The sequence below is a fragment of the Falco rusticolus genome, chromosome 4 (assembly GCF_015220075.1).
Source record: "Falco rusticolus isolate bFalRus1 chromosome 4, bFalRus1.pri, whole genome shotgun sequence".
Taxonomy (NCBI): Eukaryota; Metazoa; Chordata; class Aves; order Falconiformes; family Falconidae; genus Falco; species Falco rusticolus.
The window spans coordinates 23,294,148-23,310,451 of record NC_051190.1 but is presented as its reverse complement, the minus strand read 5'-3'; the positions used below and the strand labels follow the sequence as shown (position 1 = coordinate 23,310,451).

Here is a 16,304-nt window from a genome sequence, read left to right as displayed (position 1 = left end):
TTACCTTTAATCTTTTGTTCACACACACACCCCTCGCAAACAAACTACCTTTGTCCTTTGTCACTTTTCCCATATCACCTTTTTGAAGCCTACATTAGCATTTAAAATATAGCTTTTCATTATTGTAGGCTTTCCATTCATTACCAGCCTTTGCTTGGGAGGGTACTAGGGCAACGTGTGTGTTACTGCTCAAGGGCAATCTGTTTTGTTAAACTTTAATGATATTTCAACAGCTCTCAGTAGGCTTGTCAAAACAGTGTAGCAATGCTTAGGTGCTCAGGAATATCCAACTTGTGACAATAGTCCTTTAACGATGGAAGTGCTTGTCTCCTATAAAGGAGATGGATAGCAAAGATCTTTTATTTCATCACCTCATGGTAGTGGAGAACAAAGCATTTCTTAGAGCTGCACTTAAGAGGTAAGTAGTGGCTGTACTGCTAGATGCAGAGTTTTGTGTAGTTTAGCACAGCCATATGGTTGTGACCTGGGTGATGCTTTCTCTTTGACATGGCTTGTAGGCTGCTGTTCTACTGACAATCTTGCAGAGATTTAGCCAGCTTTCTTCCCTCTTATGTGCAGGAGCGTGCAAATCCTGCCTGTGATAAATGTTTTGTGATGCCTTTGAATATTTAGGCTGTTGCAACTGCCTAACTAAGTAGAAACTGACTTTAGTTCTGTTTTGTTTTAGTTCCCTTTTAAGTGCAGGTGAGTATTCCACAATTGGTGGGTTCTCAAATAAGACTTCCCATAAGGTTTGTGTATTTTTTGTTTTGTTTTTTTTGTTGGTTATTTTGTTTTTTCCCCCTAATCACTTTGTTTTCTTTTTGTAAAACAGCTTTGTAACATTGTAATTTTTTTGTAACATTACATGTAACATTTTTTGTAACAAAAGTTTGTAACATTAAATGTAACATACTGGAAGCTTGATGATCCTCATTGTGCTAATTATATTTCCTTTGCTGGAACGTCTTTCTCTACCTTCCACAAGTCATAGGTTTAGTAACTAAACTAGGCAACAGTTTCTGAATCAAGTAGTGTAGTTTTCTGCAGTATGGAACTCTGACAGTGATCATCATGGGTAGCACTGTGATGATAATGATAGTCCATTGCTAAGTGCCTTCTAGAAATGATTGAAACCAATTCTTCATGGAGAGCTTGCAGTCTAAATTAAAGCTGATGTTTAGAGGGAGGTCCTGTTCAAGAAGATGCCATTGCTGCAGAGGTGATGGCTATATTATACTAATATCTGTGTTTTTTCTGTAATTCACTTTAAGGCAATCTGCAGAACTACAGAAATAAGTGTGTTTAAATGAGACAGGCTGTGGTTTGACAGCAGTGTAGGGAATACATGCATATTAATCCTCAGGATTCCTATTGACTTGAATCTTTCAAGTCGTTTATATTGCAAGTAAACATTACACAGCTTGGTCTTTTATAGTTTACAACTTGCATTAAATGTTGCACATGCAGAATTTAAATCAGCTGTTCATTGTTTCTCATGTTTGTGTGCACACTTGTGTGGCAATGGGGGTGGTAATTAAGTATTTGTTATGTACCCTAGGAATAGAACAGAACATAAGCATATGTTGCAAGGAGGTTTATATCCGCTTATAACCAAAACGTTGTAAGCAGGAGGCACATATTGTCACTGAATTTTGTAGAATCCCTGGATCTCCCTGTCTCTGGATTTTTTTTGGGTGATGGTGTGTTTTTTTCTTTTTAAGAACAGGTTGTGCTAGCATACCTTAAATATAGCTGATTTTGCTTTGTGTCAGTACGGTGGACTGGTGAAATATTTTACACCTATTTTTTTTAATCATGATATGACAATTCTATGCATATGAGACCCTTAGGAAATCTTTGTGGGAAGTGACTTAAAATGTTTCAGTTTAATACCTATCACATGATTAATAAGTATCCAGAGTGATCCTTTTACATGTGCTATATTTAAATAAAATGTTGCTGGAGTGTTGACCTATTTTAAATTGTTCCATTCAGTGTTTGTATTGTTACTGATAATGTTTTTTTTTGCATATGTGTGTTGTCAGCTACTAAAATGTGGTTTAGAAATCCAATACTACTAATGTGCTGAAGAAATACGGCTATATTCACTGAACAGGAATAACCCTGTAAAAGTATTGCTTTAATTTTAAAGCTGACCTTTTCTGTTTAGTAGAAAAATCCACAATTCCAAAAGGAGACAGACTTTTTTTTTTTTCTGGAGAGGATATATAGCCTACAGGAATAAAAGATTGAGGGGCTGTAATACTTCCACTGTGCTAATCCAATAATAATAAGGATGTTTTTGATTAACTGACATGTTAGTACTGAGGCATAAGTAAAAGCTGCCTCTGCAGTTGACACCTGATATAGTGTTCTCTGGGCAGAAGTGCCAGTGGCCTTTGGCACAGCACCTGGAAAGACCCCTTGTCTGGAGGTCTTGTTCTATTTTATAAATTGAAGTTGGAGCCTTTGGGGATAAACCTTATGTTCACGTTTCTGTGGCAGAGCTGAAGTGACGCAGCACTTCTGTAGCTGCTGTTGGCCTTATTTCAGATGACAGCACGGGTGGTGCTGTACCTGTTGTGGACACAAAAGCGTTCTCTGAAGATAAGACCCACCTCGCAGTGATCCATGCAGAATGGAGCTACCTCAAGCTGTGGGTGCAGTGAAGGCTCTTTTGTGAATAGAGTGTGGTGTTCAACATGTGGTGGGTTTAGGCTGCATGAAATTAGTAATCAGCATCGCTGCAGTGGATGCAGTAAGGCCAAAGAGCAGTGTGAGTACTGCCCAGGCGAGTGGGGAAGCAGGGAGCTCTGGAGGCTGCGGCACCTACAGCGTGTGCTGGCTCCGCTGTGTTGTGCTTCATCCAGCAGTGTTGAGATGTTAAACCTGGATATTGAGACCACAGACTTTTCTTGCCGGTACTTCCTTTTTGAGCAGGTTATCAGGGATTCAGTGAACAGTTTAAAACTGTTGTATAAAATTGTAAATGTTTCTGATGAAACCTTATTTATGAGAAAATAAAATGAATCTTTTTCTAATAGGTTTATAAGAGATGTGCCCCTATTGTCTGTTGTGAAAAAGCTCCATCAAATTTAGTATGATTTTATAACCATTGGGAAGCCTTTTGAAATCATCCTATAAAATTTAATAAGAAACCTAACATGTCAATGAAATTATGCAAAAGGATGCAAAGTACTCAAAAGCAAAGGTTCACTTTTTCTGTTAAACCTAGTATTGAGAATTTCCAAGCTGTCTATAAAAATATGCTTGTATTCTTCTATAAATATCATGTACCACTTTATAAATATTTTATGAAAAATATTAACACTTTACTTCAAAGCAAAGCTTTTGAAGCTTTTCTTAACAGGCACATAAGAATTGCATTTTTTCAGTCCTCCTACACATTATAAATTTTCCCTACTAGGTTTGTCACATAGAGTGTATTCACAGTTCCTGCTGAAACAGGAGTACCTTAAAGTTCTCAATGAAATGAAGCTAAAACTGAGGATGTTCTTTAGTGTATTGTGCTATCAAAGCCTGAAGGACTATTCTGGCATAATGGAAGGTATTATTTGGGAATAGTATGGCTGGTTAGTGAACTACGTTCCAAAAAAAAAGTCTTGTTGTGAGGGCTGGCCATAGTTTCCCAGTGTGGAGCAGTAAGTACTTTCTTATTCAACTGATCTGTTTTAGTTTCAGATCAATCCTCTGCCCCCAACAGCAAAAACAAATAAATAATAATGTCTTTTAATGATTTCCAGCCTTAGAGGTGAATTGGGGAGAGGGCTGTTAGTGGTACCTGATACGAGCAGGGAGCTGAGCAGCTTCTGCAGCGTGACAAGGAGATGGATGAGGAGCTGAGTGCAGGTCTGCTGGTGCTCTGCCCAGCCCTGGACCGTGCTTTTGCTCCCTGCCTTGAGCTGCAGGGAAAGAAAAGAAGAAAACAAGACTTCTTGATTATTGTTTTTAAACTTCTTAGAAGAAGAGGAAAAAAGCAAGCCAGTGTTATTGAATGTCTTCTTACTTACCTTCTGGAAGGAACATACCTGCCAATGAGACTTTCTTAGCGGTTCAGTTACAGATGCCCTGTTCTATTTTCAATCAGGTGGCTTTAAGGACACTGTATTATGTCTCTGTCACTGATTCTGGAAATGTTTGATGAACTCTAGCTTAAATCAAGACAGGGCAAACACTAGTATGTACCCTTTACAGGAAATTCAATTACTCTTGTCTCAAGCACAGCTGTCGATGTAACTTGACTCTTGGTATCTTGAGAACACACTTTTATGATCATATTCTTCCAGATAGACTGTTTTGCTGTGTCTTACTCACAGGTCTGGAGACAGTATCCTGTTTGGTTTAGGGGTTTTAAATTATTCATTGGTTATGCAGTAGTGATGCTTTAGAAGAAGGATGTAGCTAAGAATTGAGTGTGTAGAAAGACATGAACAAACCCATAGGGCTTTTTTGTCGCTAAGGCTACTGGAAGTCATTAAGCAAAGCATTCATTTCCAGACTTTTTTCTTAATAAGAACACTTTCTGTTTTGTAACTGAAGAGTTTTAAATCCCTAACCCAAAACCCCCACAAAAATGAAATGCTGTAAATTGGCCAAGGCCAGAAAATGTGCTGTTGCCTGTGGATCATCAAAGTGTTCCTCCGGTGCACCCATTGGTTCATAAATAAGCTGTTCATCCACTTTCACTTACTTATTCTGTAGCTGTGAAGTAGGTGGTTTAAATGCAAAAATCTATAGAAACCAAACCCTTAGTTGCCTGGTCTCTGTGGCTGTTTTTTCTTTGTTTTGGGTAAGGATAGCCTGTGAGGGTATGAATCTGTAGAAATGTGTTAATTCAATATAAACACAAATATGTCACTCAAATGTTTATTTCCTAATCTTTCCCATTACTCATGCCATTAGGTTGGGGCCCATTATCAGTAACTAGTTAGTAATTAACCACATGTAGCTTGCATGAAATACCATAGGCTGTTTTACTGTGACTGCTCCTCTCAATCACTCTTGCCAGGTACGACATAGCAATGAACTAGTTGGGTTAGATATTTTTTTAAGTTACACTTAAGATTAAGACAAAAAGGCCTGATTCATCCTCTGGTGGTACCAGCGCTGACGAGTACTTCTGCTTGGCCCATGAATGCGGTAGATACATATGGTGGATATGAAGAGTGAAGCATGCAGGTATATGTGGGTGGTGGTAATATGGAGCATCAAGCCTGGAGGGGAGACTTTCTCTTCTGGCTCTATGCTGAAAAAAACCTTCTGACGTGAAGGCTTGGAGCTATTTCTTCATGTTTGTTGAAGATCACACAGTTGGTATAAATTTCTAGTATCTGGTAGAAATAACAATGCAGTTGTTTCACATACATAGTTGAAGGAAGTCCATTAGCTGTGGTAGTTTACACCAGCTGGAGATCTGCCCCACAGAATGTCCCTTTGTCCTATGCTTCCGTGCCTTTACATACTTCTCAAATATTCATTAATATGTATTTGCTTGAAAAGAAGCCATTATTTGGAATTTGTCTTTTGAAAACTTAAAGATTTATGCTCTAAGCTTAAATGTCAAGTTTATCTTAGTGGTAAATACTTCCCCTTTTGTGTATATTCTGGGGGGAATGTACATGCACATTCAAACCACTGCTCCTTTTGGAAGTTGTGCCACTGAGACTTTACATCTCAAAGGGGCATAATAACCAACAGTCCATCAACAGTGAGATAATTAATTTCATATGGAATATAGTACCTATTCTAAATAAAAGGATGTCTGATGAATTTAGGGCTGTGTAGTTGGCAGTTAAAATATAAAATAGGCACTTACATGCATATGACTTTTATTTTTTTTTTCCAGCTAATGTAGCTCAGTAATTAGATTTGCCAGTAGGTCTTTTTCTAGACAAATGCAAAACAAGTTGCAACCACAAAGAACAACTTGGTGACCTGCTTTTTTTCATCCGGAAAGCTTGAAAGCACTACTAGTCTGTGAAAGTATTAATGTCCGCAGTTAATTGCTGTTATAGTGTTGACCTCTGAGGAGATTAGCTGGTCTAGCAGGTTCTTCATGATCTGTATTTACTGCTGTATTTCTAGCACACTTACTGGGACGCATTTTATTACCTGCTGTTGATGGGGAGGTAAAAGGTATTTGGTTATCAAAAGTGGTATTGGTTGCCTTCAGGTACTAAACTGGCAGGCACTGAAGAGCAATAAAGGCTGAAAACCTTTACGTCACTGTGAAAACCCCTGTTGTATTGAACGACAGTGAGACCTTTTGATAGCAGAGTATTTTTTTATGATGATGAGCATCCTGAGGTAGAAGTTCACTGATACTTTGGATCCTGGCCCTCGCTGTAATTCCAATTAGTTTCTCTGACTCTGAATTCGCATCTACTGCGAGGTGCCTTTTGGCAGATTTAAAGGTACAATGGCAGTGATGTAGACCAGGTTGGTTTCATAGAGCGAGACCAGAGGAAGCTTTTAAGATTGTAACAGGTTTCTCCTATGCAATGTAAGTTATGTGAATTCACCTAGTGAATTCTGTACCTGGACCAGCAAATTGTGGGTGGTCAAATATTTTTAAAAGTATAGTGTCTAACTTTAAGTATTAAAATGGTTGAGAATCTTCCCCTGATAGTTTCTTTGACCTCAAAGATAAGAAACCTCTAAAATCTTGCATTGTATTTGAGGTTATATTTTTACTGAGGTTATCAACTACTGGTGTGGAAATTAGGATATGACCCATCATGTTGTTCTTCCACACATATAGCTTCCATACTTGTACCTTCATGGTATGTGTCTCAGTTTCATGGATCACAGGATAACTCGGGTTGAAAAGGACCTTGGGATGTCTCTAGTCTAATGTCCTGCTGTGAGATCGGGCCAGGTTGCTCAGGGTATTATCCAGTCTGGTTTTGAAAATCTGCAAGGATGGAGATAATCCTATTTTAATACCTCTGTATATGTATATGTTAGAGAGGGTATTTGTTTGGTAGTCAGTAATGCATTTTATTTCACCACACATGAATGTGTTTATGGTTTGATGATGTTTCTACCCATGCATACTAGCAGCAAGTTAAATAGCACACGTTTTGCTCTCTGTCCCTCTCCCCTCCCTCCATCAGTATGCTAAATTGTTCGACCGTCTGATCCATCATGAAAGGAGTTGCTGTACAGAATCGCCTGCGTTGAAGTGTTGAGGAATCAATACAGACGGTGACCTTTACTGAAGCTGACATTTACTGGGGTGGATCAGCTGCACACACAGTGCATGACTGCTCGCTTGCTTGCTTGATATCTCTCCCGAGTTCTGCTACATGATTTTTCTCCTTTTGATGTCTTGCTCTGCCTAATTTTTATCTAGAGTTTTTTTTTGCTTTTTTTAATGTATGATTGAAGGGATGGCAACTGAGTGTCTTTGACCTAACAGACCCTTTAAAGGAGACCATGCAGGCACAATAAAATGAGCTGGGGTTAGACTTCTAAAACTGAGGAACGAGAAAGAATCAGGTCTCCTGTGTAGGATTTGTCCTGTGCTGTTGTTTCTCCCTCCTTGCGTGTACCTACTCCTGCTTGTTTTCAATTATTCCATTGTCTGTTCCCCCCACACCCATTATGTTTTTGCCTGGTGTGAAGTCTGTAAGCAGTAAACATCCCCCGGTGTCTGATATTTCTCTTCTCAGCTGGATGCTGGATATTCTCCTTCTCATCTAGCTCAGTTTACCACCTGATACTTATGTGAAATTTTGACATGGGTTTGACCTGTGGAGGTTGGAGGATAAGCCACACTGCAGTAAAAGGAAGCATAGTTGTATTTTCTTACAGATATTAAGGCATAATGGAAGAGTGCAGCACCAGTGAGAAACCTGAGCATGGCTGTTACCTTGGCTTCAGCCTTGGAGTTAAGAGCTTGGACTGCAGTGCTGGTCATCTAAACTGCTGCCTCCTGTGAGAAGTTCTGAGACACCCTGGAATCCAGGAACTGCTTCTGGCCTCTGCCCTGGGAGCATCTCCCTCAGCAAATGTTTCTCTTGGTGTCCTGTTAGTCTTGGTGATGGGTGAGACTTTGCTGCTGTCTCTCCCAGTGACCGTGCAGTATTTTGTTTGGGGCATCTTGTGAAAGGAGTGTTGATGATGCTTCCTCCCATAAAATTCAGAGACAGGCAAGTAGCCATCTTTGTCCTGGGGTACAAAGGTAGTCTGAGCAAAGAGGATAATAGAAGTGCCAAACAGCCTGGCATGACTGCCAGCTTGTGCTCTGGGGAGGCTGGAAGAGATGCACCAGGTCATGGTAGATGTGCTTCAGCAGCTAGTACGGAGTAACTGTCTTGAGTAAAAAGACCTGTCTTGAGGCAAGGCAGCACTATTCAAACAGAGCAATATGTTTCTGCATTATGCACTGATTGCAAGTGCAACAATAAGGGTTTGTTTGACTGTTCTTGTGTTCTTAGGTATTCTCTTTGAGTTTCTGAGTGGCAGAAGGAATACTCTAAATAGTATACTACTTAAAGTGTGTGTATCTTAGTATTACATCTTAGTATTATCTTAATGTGCATATATATAAGTACACAGAGAAACGGTATTATGAGTTTTGTTCTCTTCTTGTAAAGTTTGACAAGGTAACCTTGCTAATTTGAAAACAAATGTTCTGTTACTTTTCAGTTAAGTAAACTTAGTTTACTTAATTGGGAGTTCCTGATGTGCAGCCTACGTAGACCTGAAGTGTTGTCTGCTCCTCCTTTCTTGCCTTGCCCTTTTTTTCCTTCCCTCTGCCAAAAGCAAAAGCACAACCATCCTTTCTTTGGTTAGGAGTTTCTTCATCTCGCTTGCTGCTGCTCTGTAGGAGAACTTGTACCTGACACGTTCCTTCTGCTCATAATGAGCTTTCACTCAAGTCACTGATCAATAGCAGAAACCAGCAGGTCTGTCTCTACTGCTTGTTTTCTCTATCTTAAATCTGCCAAGATAGATTAGACTATTGCCAAGGTCACTCAGTATGTTGCAAGTGAATGAAAAGATATCTAGTTGACTTTTTTAGGACAGGACTGCAAAAAGGCGAGATTGGAGCTAAACTGAGTGTACAATGACAGATTAAATCTGCATCAAGGTCACAGAGTGTATTTTTAAGTGAACCTTCGACACAGCTGAGCAAGATACCCATCTCCTGTCAGTGCAGAGGTTATTACACTGCTTGCTAAGGTAAAGTATCTTGGCAGTACATGTTTGGGAAGGAACAAACAAGAAATTCAGGAATTGCAATGAGAGAAACTGTGGTGTAGCACTCTGAAAATCAATAGGGATTTTGCATGTTTTCCTGGTGGCAAAGACTGAGCTGTGGGGAGTCACAGGGACGGGAGCAGCCTTATGCTTTCTGCCCCAGAGGCAGTGGCATCCTCCTGCTGATGCAGCTGGAGGCAGCAGTGACTGTGAACAGCGAATGCAGCACTGGTGCCAGGTTTAAGTGTCTGATGTGCTCCAGCAGTCTCCTGTGTACTGGAGTTCTTGTGTGGCTGATGTGTAACTTTTCAGAAAAGGAGAAAATTAAAAAAAAGTATGAGTCACTTTAAAAGTTTTTGCATTAGCAATGATGAAAATTACAGAGAAGGAAGGTTTATAGTAAGAAGTAATATATTTTATTAGACTGACTGTTGTAATGGGGACAACTGTCTGCATGGCTCATGTGTCTAAGAGCTTGTCTTTTTTTTTTTTCTCCCCGGTTTCAGTACTTGATCTAATAAAATATACTGTCTGTATAAATCTTCTAGGCTCAGATCATCATGTCTGCCTCAGAACAGCTAATAAAACAGCAGACATATTTTCCTAATATAGTTGCTTCATTTAATGGATTGTCATGGCCACTCAACACAGAATAGTGCTTTTCCTTAGACTACAGTATCTACATATGTTACAAAGTCTTCCAGTAGAAAAGTCTGACTCATGAGTTTAGCCAGTTTTACAAATAAAACTGAAAGAATTGCTTCCATAGAAACTAAAAAGAAATCTCCACTTTCTGTTCATTCCTAGATCTGGACTTCAGACTTTTCCAGATTTGAAAGCTATTTGATCTTTAGGAAATGAAATTCAGTTTCTTTGCACTGAGATGAAATGTAGCTGTGTCAAAGATATAAACTATGCTTTTATACTTACTAGATTAGTTGTTTTGTTTAATTTCAGTGTGTTTATCCCTGCGCTTTTAAATAGCAGCGTGCACTTAATTGCTTTCTCTGCCTGGAACCAATATGACTAGGAAAACAGTGATGAAAGTACCGGGAGTCTTGGATTTTTCAAGGTTTTTAAAGATAACAGGACTCTTATGGTTTCTTCTGTTTCTCCATCTCCACGAGGGCACCCTTGCAGGGCTGAGGCCAGAGTATCAGTGACATTAATGGACAAAGGAAGTTGTGTAATTAGTTGAACTGTAAAAGAGAATCTCTTATAATTATCTGTAAGAGAAACCCCAACAGATAACTATAAACTGCCAAAACTTTCAGTCTGCTACAGTTGTTCTCTGTGTGACGGGAAGTCTTCAAAGGTCTGCAAGATTTAAAACCTATTTAAGTAGTCTGACTCTATAGTGACAAACTGTTGGCTGAAAAAAAGCAAATAGAAAAGTCTGCAGCTTTGAGTATGTCTGTACTTATGGCTTTATCTTTGTTTCTAGTTGAATTTTAAAGATGCTGATCATGAGTCATTGGATGAGGCCAGACTAAAGCTCCAGTCCAGATGAAAATGGAGTGGTGGGACTGAACTTGCCTTAGAGCTGCCTTTTGGCTTTGAAATACATGGTGTTCTCCTTACTGAAGCTTATCAAATCAATGCTGCAATTGCCCCATCTTCAAGTGTGCCAAGCTTTGGTGCATCAGTTGCTCAGGCAGCAGAGCCACCCAACAGCAGCCACCAAGCACAGCCTTGAGCTGGAGAAACCATCTTGCTCGGAGTTTAAGGCAGACCGATGGTTTCCCAGTAGTGCAAGTCCTTGCCCAGCTGGCCCTTCCCTCTCTTTTCCTGCTTTTGCTTCCAAGCTGCTGGAAGTTGGATTTTGAATTCCAGGCCTGGTTTGGCATGGGGTGAAGTAAGCGTTAAAAGCTGTTGGGGTCAAGAGTGCTGGTCTTGTTCCTTTCTCATCTGGGAGGCTAGATTTGCTGTGGAGTGCAGAATCTTCTCATGGGTCTGGCAGAAGGATCTCACCTGAAATCGGTTTAATAATTTGAGGAGTCTTTTCTGTTCTCAAACCAATGTTTGAGATAATGTCCACCCATGGATTTGAAATGCAGCTTTGAGCACTTGTTTTGGCCTTCTGCAGCATGGTGTTCTTTGAGTTTGGGGAGATTTGCTTTTCTTTAGAATCTATTTTTTTCCCTCATTGTTAGGCTGTAAGTCTCCCTACCTGGCTTCTAGTGGGAATTACGGTGATTGGCCTTTGTCTCCTTACCCTGTATACTGATTGAACTCCTCTGACTTTCTCTACAGAAAATGGAGATGGAAGAAGACTGGCAGCTACAAACGAAGGGCTAAAAGAAAGGCAGAACGGGATCGATTCCCACACTCAGCGGGACTGTGCTTGTGCTGGCTTATGATGATCTTGTCCACAAGCAGTGGATCAGGCTGTCAGAATACTGCTACGCTACCGCTCAGCCCTGCACTGTAGGAGTCGGAGGTGAGTCTATGCCACACAGAAGCCTGCATGTTATTTTCCACCCATAATCAGATTAAGATAAAGCAGTCTTCTGCTCAATTGTAGCAGTGTCTGCCTGCTCAGTCCTCTGCTGCGCCGTGGAGACCTGCCGGGTCTGTTTAGTGTGGGGTTAGGGTCAGGAGAATGTTCAAATAGGGTGTGAAAACCTCTTTCCAGGAGGGAGCGTATCCCACTCTGGGTTTTCTGCTGGGTTTTCGGAGATGTGCTTCTTAGAATGCCAGGGAAGGAGCATTTGGCAGTTATCTCTTTCCTTGTTCATTACCCCTCTGGAAACACCCATGTGCTGGACCATCTCAGGAGGATCACTGTCAGCTGGGATTGAGTTTAGGGTCTTGTGGATCTTGAACCCCAGCCTTCTGCTATGGTTGTGCTGCCTGTGCCAGGTGAGAGTGGTCCCTGAGACCCCGCTGGCACCAGAGGACCAGGCAGTGAGCGCTGGTGTTTTATTACCAAGCTTTTAGTATCTGCTTTTCTACAGTGAATTCGTTGTCACTGTGACACACTGTTTTACCAGGTATGCTGTTGGCCTCACTTCAAAGCATAAGTTATTCTCTCTCATTAGACTTAATGTTTGGCTTCTGAAGCTCTTTCTCTGCGTTGTAGGGGTAGCAGTGTTGGTTCAAGCCGAAGGTCTGTCTGTTAGTCTGCAGTCTCTTCTGTTTTATCTTTTTATGTGCGGTGTCTAGTACCATATACCTGAGGAAGGGTATAGATATGGAAGTAGTATATAGTGATACCTTCCCCAAACAGTCTTTAGCATGTGGTGGTCTTTGCTCATGTTGCTCGATATCTTGTCTGCTGTGTGACTGCAGCAGCCTGGCTCAGATGGGAAGAGTGAGGTTGACTGCTCATGAGGCCAAGGATGTGTGTGCATGGCTGGGTGGCATGTGCAAAAAAGCAACTATTGCATACTTGATACTTTAATTCTTTCAAGTATAATTCTTTCCTAATCCAACTTGTGATTTTGCAATCCTAAGACTTAATACAGAATTGTCCTGTGGTTAAAGAGGCTTGGCTAGCAGCTGGGGAAACAGTGCTCGCAAAGGCTTTTTGTTTGACTTTGGATATATCCTTTAGGCTTCCTCTGTTGCTTAACCTCTTGTCTGTGAAATGGGAAATGGTTCTACTTGCCTTACAGGGCTGCTATAGGAATGTTTTACTTAGAAAGTCAAGAGAAATGCAAATACTAGGGCAATACCTTGGCCAGGTATATAGAAAAAAAACCTTTCAAACAGTCAGCAGAGGGGGATGGGTTTTCCTTCTATATAAAATGTTCTGAACTTGCTAACTAACTTGATATCAAGTAGACAGGCTTGTTATCCTTTGTTTACTAATTTGTCATGTTGTATTACACAGTATTAAATCGGTTTAAGATGTAGTGTAATGGAATGACACATACAACTTCAGATCTGTTAACGTAATATGGCAGCATGTTTTAATGCGTTTGTTTCACTTCAAGTAACCACAATTAAGTTTGACAATGATATAGCTAGCATAGAGGCTGAGACAGGCCAATAACATATACCATGCTGTCATTGATCTTTGGATAAACTTCCTTTAGTTGTAAGCATCATCTATAACTGATTGTTTTAAAAAAAAAATATTTATTTTTTGGTGTGCTTGAGGTGAAAAATTGAAGTCCAACTGAAGTATCATCTTTTTTCCATTTTCTCACCTGTAGCAACAAAATCTGTTGGGGTTTAATTTAATATCCTTTTCTCTCACTACTGTCAAAACTTTGGTGCAGGAAGCAGATTGAGATGATTTTGATACTTGGATAATGGCAATTTGTGTTTTGTTTTCTATTGTCTGTGCTTTGTTTGATGTTCTAAATGCATTTCAAATGGCTATCTCTGTTACAAGGAGAATAAATATTGTGTTAAATAAACCTTTATCAGTATTTAGACAGGTGTTGCAACAGTGTTGTAAACTTGTTTGGATAACTGCACCCATACGTAAATATTGGGGAATCTGGAGAAAATCTAGCTCTGTTAAGTTTTGGAAGAGAAGATTAGGAAGTGTGTTAAAGCCTGTTGTTCTGCAGAGTTTCTTCAAATGTCTGATTCGAGATACTGCTTGTTTCATAACCCGTGTGAGATTACCGGAGCACGTCCACTGGGCAGTGTTTATGCAAGACTCGGGGTTCTGTGGATGGGTGGTGGATATGGACTGACATCAACTATTTTTTGCTGTAACCCAGCCAGCCAAACACTCTTGATGCACAGTTTCTCGTTCCTTTGTCCAGTCTAGACAGTCTATATAGGCCTGGTTTCAAAAGGTCAGCAATTAAAAGCTTGATTTATGGAATACTTTGCTGATTTTTTTGAGCATTAATTTAAACATACAATTTTCAGTTTTAGATGATTGCTCACTGTGACTGCTATTTTAATCATCAAGCCCAGTAACATCACTGACTTTTACTTTCAATTGGCTGGAGATGTCAATTCTTAAGTTACTCGTGACATTTCTGTGATGATGACACACTCTGAAGTGCAGGGAGAGGATGGCTGCGGGTGAGCCGTGCTGCTGTTCCAGCTGTCTGGGCTTATTTCTTCTTACTCAATGTGACTAAATGGCCATCAAAGTAAGAAGCTGCTCTGGAACCACTTCCCAGTCTTGGCAGCAAAGGATGATGACACAGGCAACTGTGGCTGGTCTTAATCTTTTTTTTCCATTTACCCAACCGAGATGTTATTAGCTCTGTCACCTGTCTGGAGATTAATTGAATACTGTAAACATTGATTTTACCTCTGAATCACAAAAGTGAGATTATTTAGACCTTGAGAAGGAGTTGGGAGCTGTCTGAATACTTTTATTAGGTTGGAATAAAAAAATCTTTGCGTCTTCGCAGATGGAAAAATAATTTGAGCAAATGGAAAATGTTTACCTTTTCTCTTTGGAATGTGTCATCAAGTTGTTGGATTTGGTTTTATTTCAAGGGAAGATAGCAATTCCTTCCTTTTTATGACCTTGTATTATGATTTTTTTTTAAAAAAAATTATCTTGTGTATCTCATACAACTGAATTTCTCGTATCTTTTCCGGAGCAATTTAATACTAATAATTTAAGGCTTTAAGAGTAACTAATAATTTGTTACCTTCTTATTAATGTCAGGAGTCTTTCTTGCACAAATAGATCTGCAGAGCTGAAGGTTTCCAAACTACCTCAAGCAATTCTGAGTTTGAATTTCTATTTTGTGAAGTACAGCTCGTGAAAGGCTACTTAAAAGAAACAATAAAATCTCTGGAAGCCTGATAGGTGGGGGATAATGTGTTTTTATTCATGCTGTACTTAATTATTTAGTGTGGAAGATGGACTGGGTTTGCACATTTTGCCTAACGTGGAGAGGCAGAGCAGAGGGAAGCCCTAGGGAGGCTGCGCTCCGAGGGCAGGCTGGCTTCCCCGACAGAGCCCTGCTCGGAGCAGGTGTGGGCTGGGAGCTGCTCCTAGGAGCAGAGTCTGAGGAGCGAAGAGCAGGACAGGCTCAGAGGAGAAGAAAACCGTTCCTGAACTTCAGGATCCAAGTTATTTGGTTTTGCTATTTGTTTCTGCCTCTGATTTTTCTGTGTTAATTCTGTTTCTCCTGGTTTTCTTGTCTGTCATCAAGTTTTCTCAGGGTTTTGTAGTACGTTGCTGTCTTTTGGGGCCCCAGGCTGTCTAATATAGCTTCTATATTTTTAGCCTCTGATCCTAATTCCAATACCTTTTATCACACTTGCTGTGCAAGAATTTATTAATTATATGAGTAAATATTAATTATACTAATTAAGCATAAATATTACTAAAAGGGGAAGTAACATCAAGCTCCAGAAAAGATTTTTGTCGGCTTAAAATGGTTGACAATGGGTCGGAGTCTGAGAATCTGCTCTCCTGAGTTCAACAGACAGCACTCCTTACATTCAGTTAATAATTGAGGAGAAAATAGGTTTTGTCATTTCTAATCTAAATGTTGGAAGTTTAAAAGTACAACTGTGAGGTTATGTAAACTTTAAAATTCTGATGGAAGGAGGATTCTTGGCTCCAACATGAAGATAATGTACTAATTATGCAAACTACTTCAATATTTTCAGTTTTATCACTGATCTTATGATATTTAGTGTTTCTTTTTGTAACCAGACAGTATGAAAACCTTTATGACCTAAAGGGACTTTAGAAGCTTGCAAAGCAATTAAAATGCAATTCAAACACTGTGATCCTTACAGAGAATGACTGGTGATTTTTCAGGGTTCAGGGCTGTCAATATTGCTATCCATCTGTTGGGGTGTTTTTTTTTTTTTTTGTTTGTTTGGTTTTGGCCCTTAGTCTTCTATTTTCGTGATTACCAAAAACAAAGCTCTGAAAAAAGCTTTGCTCCATGTCACGATGGAGTAGGGGTAATTAAATCCAAATACCAGAGCTTAAATACCCTTTCACTTTATGCTTAGTACACAGCTTTGCTAAAGCGTAGGATAAAGCAAGGATAATAGCTTTAAATTTGAAGAGACTAAAGTAAAACTCTACTAAGCAGTCTCAAAATTTGTGATATGGCAGAATTTGGGTCCTGTTTCTCAGAGGGAAGCAGTGCTTCACAGAGTGACATGCTGCCCTGGTTTTG

General features: G+C 39.8%; 1 long non-coding RNA gene across 28 annotated transcripts in view; it reads left to right on the top strand.

Moving 5' to 3' along the window:
* The window catches only part of LOC119147883, a 206,755-nt gene that overhangs the window by 16,138 nt on the left and 174,313 nt on the right, over positions 1–16,304 (top strand). For all 28 annotated transcript variants that reach the window (XR_005104200.1, XR_005104204.1, XR_005104202.1 and 25 more), the window contains exon 2: positions 11,485–11,671. This is a non-coding gene — a long non-coding RNA (uncharacterized LOC119147883). The remainder of the gene's footprint in view (positions 1–11,484; positions 11,672–16,304) is intronic.